Source organism: Microcebus murinus, chromosome X (assembly GCF_040939455.1).
Source record: "Microcebus murinus isolate Inina chromosome X, M.murinus_Inina_mat1.0, whole genome shotgun sequence".
NCBI classification, from domain to species: Eukaryota; Metazoa; Chordata; class Mammalia; order Primates; family Cheirogaleidae; genus Microcebus; species Microcebus murinus.
In genome coordinates this window covers 54,332,207-54,342,112 of record NC_134136.1, presented here as the reverse complement: position 1 = coordinate 54,342,112, position 9,906 = coordinate 54,332,207, and the positions used below count along the sequence as shown (strand labels likewise).

At 40.7% G+C, this 9,906-nt stretch overlaps 1 pseudogene; it reads left to right on the top strand.

Annotated features, from left to right (window-relative positions):
* The first annotated feature begins 7,968 nt into the window (after positions 1-7,968).
* On the top strand, positions 7,969-9,004 carry LOC105866316 (T-complex protein 1 subunit eta pseudogene; annotated as a pseudogene).
* The last annotated feature ends 902 nt before the right edge of the window (positions 9,005-9,906 follow it).

The following is a 9,906-nucleotide window of genomic DNA, read 5'->3' as shown; positions in this document are numbered from 1 at the left end:
AGGTGATCTACAGAATCGATGCAATCCCCATCAAAATACCAGCAGCATTCTTAACAGATCTAGAAAAAAATAATTCTTCACTTTGTATGGAACCAGAGAAAACCATGTATAGCCAAAGTAATCTTAAGTAAAAAGAATAAACTGGGAGGCATCAGTCTTCCTGACTTCAAATTGTACTATAAAGCAATAATAGTAAAATCTGCCTGGGACTGGCACAAGAACAGAAGCATCGATATCTAGAATAGAACTGAGATTCCAGAGATGAAACCATCTGTATATGGTAACCTAATCTTTGATAAAGCAGACAAAAATATACTTTGGGGAAAAGAATCTCTCTTCAATAAATGGTGCTGGACAATTCATAATTGCAAGGCTGTGGAAACAGCCCAAGTGCCCATCAATCCAAGAATGGATTAATAAAATGTGGTATATGTATACCATGGAGTACTATTCAGCTCCAAGAAACAATGGTGATATAGCACATCTTATATTTTCCTGGTTAGAGCTGGAACCCATACTACTAAGTGAAGTATCCCAAGAATGGAAAAACAAGCACCAGATATATTCTCCAGCAAACTGGTATTAACTGAGTAGCACCTAAGTGGACACATAGGTACTACAGTAATAGGGTATTGGGCAGGTGGGAGGGGGGAGGGGTGTGGGTATATACATACATAATGAGTGAGATGTGCACCATCTGGGGGATGGTCATGATGGAGACTCAGACTTTTGGGGGGAGGGGGGGCAATGGGCATTTATTGAAACCTTAAAATCTGTACCCCCATAATATGCCAAAATAAAAAAAAAATTAAAAAAAAATAAATAAATGGTGCTGGGAAAACTGGTTGGCAACATGCAGAAGAGCGAATCAGGATCGCAACCTCTCACCTCTCACCAAAATTTACACAAGATGGATAACAGATCTAAACCGAAGGCACGAAACTTTATGAATCCTAGAAGAAGATGTTGGGAAAACCCTATCAGATAATGGTCTAGGCAAAGAATTCATGAGGAAGACCCCCAAGGCAATCACCACCTCATCAAAAATAAACAAATGGGATCTGATCAAATTAAAAGGTTTCTGCACAGACAAGGAAACCACCAGTAGAGCAAATAGACAACCCACAGAGTGGGAGAAAATATTCGCTCTCTACACTTCCGATAAAGGTCTAATAACAAGAATCTACCTAGAACTTAAAAGAATAAACAAGAAAAAATCAAACAACCCCATCAAGAAATGGGCAATGGAAATGAACAGAAACTTCTCCAAAGAAGACAGAATAATGGCCTGCAAACATATTAAAAAAATGTTTAACATCTCTAATCATTAGAGAAATGCAAATCAAAACCACAATGAGAGACCACCTAACCTCAGTGAGAATGGCCTGTATCAAGAAATCCCAAAACAACAAATGCTGGCGAGGATGCGGAGAGACAGGAACATTCTTACACTGCTGGTGGGACTGCAAATTAGTGCAACCTTTGTGGAAAAGAATTTGGAGATACCTCAAACAGATAGAAATATCATTCGATCCAGCAATAGCATTGTTGGGCATCTACCCAAAAGATTGTAAGTCTCTCAATAATAAAGACATCTGCACCCTAATGTTTATGGCAGCACAATTCACTATTACAAGGGCATAGAAACTATCCAAGTGCCCGTCAATTCATGAGTGGATAACTAAAATGTGGTATATACTCACAATGGAGTATTACTCATTCCTAAAAAATGACAGTGAGCTAGCACTGACTATGCTATCTTGGATTAAGCTTAAGCCTGTAATACAAAGCGAGACAACACAAGATCTGGAAAATGGGCTACACAGCTACTCGCCATCAAATTGGTGCTGACTAAAGCTATGGTGCTCAAAAAATGGCAGTGTTCAACAGGGATTTGGGGGGGAGACCCATATCTTAAGGAATTGGCGAGCATGGTAGGGGGAAAGGGATTACCTCTATCCCTTTTTAGGGAGAGGTAAAGATATACATTGTAACCAAAATGTCTGAAAAAAAAATCTGTAATCCGGAAGTGGGCAGATAGAAGCGGGGAAGAGGGGAAGGGTATGTACTTACACGGTGCGTTTGGTGTGCACCACCTGGAGGCTGGACACACTAGAAGCTCTGGCATAGTGGGGTGGGGGAGGAGGGCAGGGGCAAGATATGTAACCCTAACAACATTTGTACCCCCATAATATAAAGTAATAAAAAATAAATAAATAAATAAAAATAAAAAAGTCATCATCACACACAGAGTCACCTAGACTTTCTACTGTCTTATCTTCTAGGAGTTATAGCTTTTAAGCTTATATTTAGGTATACTATCCAATTTAAGTTAAAATTTGTGAAAGATGTGTTTCTATATTTCGATACTTTTTATTGCATGTGGATGTCCCGTTGTTCTGGCACCATTTGTTGAAAAGACTATCTTTTTTCCATTTGATTTCTTTTGTTTCTTTGTTAAAAATAAGTTGCCTCTGCTTGTGTAGGCCTATTTCTGTGCTCTATTTTGTTCCATTCTATTATTTGTCTATTCTTCTGCCAATACCATACAGTATTGATTAAGTATCTTTATACTAATCATGAAGTCCAGTAGTGTTCATTTTCTGACTTTGTTTTTCTCATTCATATTGGCTCCATATTGGCACAATACTGGCTGAGTCTTTTACCTTCCACATAAATTTTATAATGAGTTTGTCAATATCCCTAATTAACTTGCTGAAATTTTGAATGGTTTACATTGAGCCAATTTGGGAAGATTTGCAATTTTTATAATATTAATTATTCATATCCATGTATGTGAAATATCTCTCCATTTATTTAGATCTTCTTTATTTCATCAAAGTTTTATAGTTTTCTACTTACAATTCTTGTGGATATTTTGTTAGATTTATACCTAAATATTCCACTCTGTTGGTGCTAAGTTAAATGGTATTTTGTTTTAAATTTCAAATTTCAATCATTTATGATATGTGAGAAAGTAATTAGCTTTTGTATATTAACTTTGTATCTGACAACTTCACTATAATCATTTATTAGTTCCAAGTGTTCTTTTGTTGATTCTTTGGGATTTTCTACAAAGACAGCCATTTAATGTACAAACAGTTTTATTTTTTTCTTTCCCAAAATGTATAACTTTTATCTGTATACTTTATTCTATTCTTACCATATTGTATTAGCTAGGGATTTCAGTAGGATATTGAAGAGGAGTGGTGAGAAGACATTATCCTTTTCTTGTTCCTGATGTTGATGAGAAAGCATCTAAATGTTCTTCATCAAGTTAAGGTAGTTCCTTTATATTCCTAGTCTACTGAGTGATTTTATCATAAATGTGTGTTGGATTTTGTCAGTTGATATTTCTGCATCTATTTATATCTTGTGATTTTTCTTCTTTAGTTGTCGATGTGATGGATTATATTAATTGATTTACAAATGTTGAATCATCTTTATATGACTGGGATCAATATAGTTTGGTCATGGTGTACTGATTTCCTGTTTTCTATTTCATTGGGTTCTGCTCTAATTTTATTAGTATTATTTTCAGCCTATTTTAGATTGAATTTGCTCTTCCATTGTAGTTTCTGAAGGTGTGATCTTAAATTTGATTTAAAATCTTTCTTATTTTCTAATATATGCATTCAATCCTATAAATTTCCAACTAAATCCTGATTTCACTGTACCTCACAGACTTTGATAAGTTGTATTTGCATTTTTGTTTATTTGAATATATATTAAGTTTCTTTTGAGACATCTTCGGCCCATGTTTTACTTAGGAGTGTGTTATTTAATCTTTAAATATTGGGGAAATTTGCACCTTTCTGTTATTGATTTCTAGTGTAATTTCACTGTTGTCTGAAAGTATATTTTCATGATTTCTATCTTTAAAAAATTAAGATGTGTTTTACAGATCACAGTGTGATCTTTTTTGGTGAATACGCATGTGACATTGAGAAAAATATGTATTCTGATGTTGATTTGATCCAGTTGATTGATGTCGTTTTTGGTTAAACTAAGACCGAAATGTTTTTTTTCTGAATCTGCCAAATTACTGTTTGAAGAATGTTGAACTCTCAAACTATAATAATGGATTCACCTATTTTTCTTCCCAATTCTACCAATTTTTGTATTTTGATATTCTCTTATTATGCACATGCACATAAAATATTTTTATGTTTTTTCTTGGTGAATTAACCCCTTGTCATTATATAATGACCATTTCTATCCTGATAATATTTTTTTCTCTGAAGTCTGTCTGTGATTAGTATAGCTGCCCCAGTTTTCTTTTCTTTCTTTCTTTCATTTACATGTTTTTTATTGACATACATTTTCCTTTCTCTAGGGTAAATACTTAGCAGTAAGATTTCCTAATGGTCTGTATGGTAAATGTAAGAAAATGCCAAACTATCTTCTAAACTATTTGAACCATCTTATATGTCTACCAGAAAGTTCTTTTTAATTTTTTATATATTTATTTTATTTATTTTTTTTAATTTTTTTTAATTTCGGCATATTATGGGGGTACAGATTTTAAGGTTTCAATAAATGCCCTTCCCCTCCACATAAGTCTGAGTCTCCAGCATGAACATCCTACAGATGGTACACATCTCACTCATTATGTATATATATACCAGCCCCCTTCCCCCTCCCACTTGCCCAATATCCTATTACTGTAGTACCTATGTGTCCACTTAGGTGCTACTCAGTTAATACCAGTTTGCTGGTGAGTATAAGTGATGCTTGTTTTTCCATTCTTGGGATACTTCACATAGTAATATGGGTTCCAGCTCTAACCAGGAAAATATAAGATGTGCTATATCACCATTGTTTCTTAGAGGTGAATAGTACTCCATGGTATACATATACCACATTTTATTAATCCATTTTTGGATTGATGGGCACTTGGGCTGTTTCCACAGCCTTGCAATTATGAATTGTACTGCTATAAACATTTGAGTGCAGGTGTCTTTTTTGTAGAGTGTCATTGGATCTTTTGGGTAGATGCCCAGTAGGGGAATTGCTGGATCAAATGGTAGATTCACTCGTATCGCTTTAAGGTATCTCCATACTGCTTTCCACAGAGGTTGAACTAGTTTGCAGTCCCACCAGCAGTGTAGGAGTGTTCCTCTCTCTCCACATCCACGCCAGCATTTGTTATTTGGAGACTTTTTGATTAAGGCCGTTCTCACTGGAGTTAAGTGATATCTCACTGTGGCTTTGATTTGCATTTTCCTGATGATTAGAGATGTTGAGCATTTTTTCATATGTTTGTTGGCCATTCTTCTTTCTTTTTTAGAAAAGTTTCTGTTCAAGTCCTTTGCCCACTTTTTAATATACTCTGGTTTGTCTTCAGATCATATAAATCTTTTGCCTTTTTAATTTTTTTTTAATTACAGCATATTACAAAGGTACAAATGTTTAGGTTGCATATATTGCCTTTGCCTCACCCGAGTCAGAGCTTCAAATGTGTCCATCACCCAGATGGTGTGCATGGTACCCACTAGGTTTGCACAAACCCGTCACCTTCTCCCCCTTCCCATCTGCCCAACACCTGATGAGTGTCATTACCTTATGTGCACTTAAGTGTTGATAAGTTAATACCAATTTGATGGTGAGTACACGTGGCGCTTGTTTTTCCATTCTTGGGATACTTCACTCAGTAAAATAGGCTCCATCTCTACCCAGGATAACACAAGAGGTGACAGACGACGATAGCTTTTTTTGTGGCTAAGTAGAATTCTATGGTATAGAGGGGTGGAGCAAGATGGCGTACAAATAACACTGCCAGACAGAGTTTCTCTGCAGAAAAGACAGATTCTAGCAGAAATTAGAATAAAGAAGCAAGAAGACGAGCATACAGCCGACGAGGGCCAGAAGGAGGAGTACCTGAGACCCCGGGAGACTCCACGGGAGGAGGCTGCAGAGGAGAACGGGAGGCTGAGACCACCGGAGCAGCCCAGAGACCAGCGGCAAGGGTAGGTGGATTTGCTGTTTCTCCTCCCCTGCATTTGGAACTACTGGTGGACTTCCCAGCGGGTGGAGAGAGCTGTGGACACCAGCCCAGAGATGGCCGCCACCTGCCAGTGGTGAGCCTGTAGCAGACGTGGCACCAGATTACAAACTTCCTCCGGGCACCTCCATGTGCACAGACCCGAGCCGCGTGGCAGGCGCCATATTGCTTCCTCCTCCCCTCCACCGACCCTACCCGCGGATGCCCAGAGAGACAATACAGCCACCAGCCAGAGGCACCTCCAGGGAACGGGACCTTCCCTTTTGGGACCCTACACCTGACTCAGGGGAACTCAGACTGTGAGCTCCCTAACCACCAGCTCTCCCAGGTGCTGCTGGCACGGTGTTCCCAGGAGAACGGTGCCGACTCAGAGGCTGAGAGACATAGACCCAGCTTGGGATCCCTGTGAGTGAATTGGAACCAGAAATCCTCTCCCTGGTGGGGATACAGTTTGAACTCTGGGACCCAGAGGTCGGACCTGCAGACCAGATCCCCTGCACCCAGAGCTAGTATTGCCCGGGGCACAGAAGGGTTATACGTGAACAGCCTACTGAGGTGTGTGTGCCTCCAGGGGCAGATCAGCATCCTAGAGGGCAACCCTCCTCCCAGGAGGAGGCCGTGCGCCCAGCTCAGGTGGCGTTCCTGTGTAGGGAACCTCCCCACCAGCATCACAGTCCAAGGAGGCCTGGTGGCTTGTGGTCTGGCCTGCTGGCAGAGACCCAGGAGTAGCTGCGGAGTTGGGGAGGGTGGAGAGAAGCAAGGCCCGCTCCAGACTGCGGGTCTCAGACAGCCCCACCCCCACACCCGGACTTTCTGGCTGAGCGGGACCATTCCAGCCCAGCCCTCACAGCTTTTCCTGGAAGCAGAGAACAGAACTTTGACCCCTGCTAACTGCCTGAGGGCAGGCTTACCCAAACCAGCTCCGCCCAGAACGAGAGCTGACAACAGGGCACAAAATCAACAGCATAGCCTGTTCCTCCAAGCAAACGCCACCTACTGACAGGGACGGCAACTTGCACAGCCTTTCCACGGCACCCACTGACTCAGTATACAGGGAGTGGTCCAATCTCACCCACAAACACCACCTAATGCCTCAGAAACTGAACAAGGTGTGTGAATACCCAAACAATAACCTAAAGGAAAGAAACAACAACTGATCAACATGGGAAGAAATCAGCGAAAGAACTCAGGATATATGAAGAAACAAATGGCAAACACACCCCCAAAGAGGAGCACTAGCCCCCTAGAAATGGGCACCAACCAAAATCAGGCAATCAATATGACAGAAGAGGAATTTCGTATGTGAATCATAAGAACACTCACCCAGCTCCAACAACAACTCAATAACCAACATAAAGAAACCAAAAAAGCCTCCAGGATATGGAAAAAGAAATAGACACAATGAAGAAAAGTTAACTGAACTCCTGGAAGTGAAGAATCAATTCAAGGAACAACAAAATACAGTGGAAAGTCTCAAGAACAGGGTAGATCAAACAGAAGAAAGAATCTCAGAGCTTGAAGATAACACCCTCCAATTAAATAAATCAGTCACAGAAATAGAGCAGAGAAACAAGAGAAAAGAGCAAAGCCTACAAGAGCTGTGGGATTATGTGAAGAAACCTAACGTGAGGGTCATAGGCTTACCAGAAGGGAAAGAAGACAACACTCAAGGGTTGGACAAGCTGTTTGAAGATATAATAGAGGAAAATTTCCCAAGTCTTGCTCAAAATCTTGATATACAAGTTCAAGAAGCTCAGAGGACCCCTGGGTGATTCAATGCAAACAGGAAGACGTCACGTCATGCAGTCATCAGACTGACCAAAGTATAAACTAAAGAAGCCCTTCTAAGAGCTATAAGACAAAAGAAGCAAGTAACATACAAGGGAAAGCCAATTCGAATAACATCAGACTTTTTTAAATGTTGAGCTGGAGTTGAAAGCTTAGAAAGACAATGCCAAGATCAGAGTCCACACAGTTGAGGATTATCAGGCAATTGTTGATGCTGAGTGGAACATTCTCTATTACAAGTTAGAGAGGATCCATCATTCTGGAGCCAAAGTCGTCTTGTCCAAACTCCCCATTGGAGATGTGGCCACCCAGTACTTTGCTGATAGGGACATGTTCTGTGCTGGCCGAGTACCTGAGGAGGATCTGAAGAGGACAATGATGGCCTGTGGAGGCTCAATCCAGACCAGTGTGAATGCTCTGTCAAAAGATGTGCTGGGTCGCTGCCAGGTGTTTAAAGAGACCCAGATTGGCGGCGAAAGGTACAATTTTTTCACCGGCTGCCCCAAGGCCAAGACATGCACCTTCATCCTCCGTGGCAGTGCTGAACAGTTTATGGAGGAAACGGAGCGGTCCCTGCATGATGCCATCATGATTGTCAGGAGGGCCATCAAGAATGATTCAGTGGTGGCTGGTGGCGTGGCCATTGAGATGGAGCTCTCCAAGTACCTGCGGGATTACTCAAGGACTATTCCTGGAAAGCAGCAGCTGTTGATTGGGGCATATGCCAAGGCCTTAGAGATTATCCCACGCCAGCTGTGTGATAATGCTGGCTTTGATGCCACAAACATCGTCAACAAGCTGCGGGCTCGGCATGCCCAGGGGGGCACATGGTATGGGGTGGACATCAACAACGAGGACATTACTGACAACTTTCAGGCCTTCGTGTGGGAGCCAGCTATGGTGCGGATCAATGCCCTGACAGCAGCCTCAGAGGCGGCGTGCCTTATCGTGTGCATAGATGAAACCATTAAGAACCCCCGCTCAACTGTGGACACTCCCCGTGCAGCTGGCCGGGGCCGAGGTCGTGGCCGTCCCCTTTGAGAGGCATCCCACTCATCACGTGTCTTGCTGGCTGTAGGTTGCACTTAGTCTCCCTGGCTTGGTTAATTGGTGTTACAAAGAAAGGGTATTAATTGGCCCATTCTATTCTCACTGGACGTTATTTAAATAAAACTTAAGACTTCGAATCAAAAAAAAAAAAAAAAAAGAAAAGTCCCGGTCCAGATGGCTTCACACCCAAATTTTTACCACACTTACAAAGAAGAACTAGTACCTATCTTGCAGAAAATATTCCACAACTTCGAGAAGAACGGAAACCTCCCCGACATCTTTTATGAAGCGAATATTACTCTGATACCAAAACCAGCAAAGGATCCAACAAAAAAAAGAAAACTACAGACCAATAACCCTAATGAATATACATGCAAAAATGTTCAACAAAATCTTACCTAACCGAATCCAGATGCTTATCCAAAAAATAATCCATCATGACCGAGTGGGCTTCATCCCAGGGATGCAGGGATGGTTCAACATACGTAAATCTATAAATGCAATTCACCACATAAACAGAAGCAAAAACAGAGACCACATGATTCTTTCAATAGATGCAGAAAAAGCTTTTGACAAAATTCAACACCCTTTCATGATACGAACACTTAAGAAAATAGGCATAGAAGGGACATTCCTAAAAATGATACAAGCCATATATGACAGACCCATAGCCAACATCATACTGAATAGGGAAAAATTGAAATCATTCCCACTTAGAACTGGAACCAGACAAGGCTGCCGACTATCTCCACTTCTGTTCAACATAGTGCTGGAAGTCTTGGCTACAGCAATCACACAGGAAAATAGAATCAAATGTATCCAAATAGGGGCAGAAGAGATCAAACTTTCACTGTTTGCTGATGATATGATATGGTATCTAGAAAACCCCAAGGATTCAACCAAGAAACTCCTGGAACTGATCAATGAATTTAGTAAAGTCTCAGGATACAAAATCAATACACAGAAATCAGAGGCATTCATATATGCCAACAACAACCTAATTGAGAACCAAATCAAAGACTCAATTCCCTCCACAATAGCAACAAAGAAATTAAAATACCTAG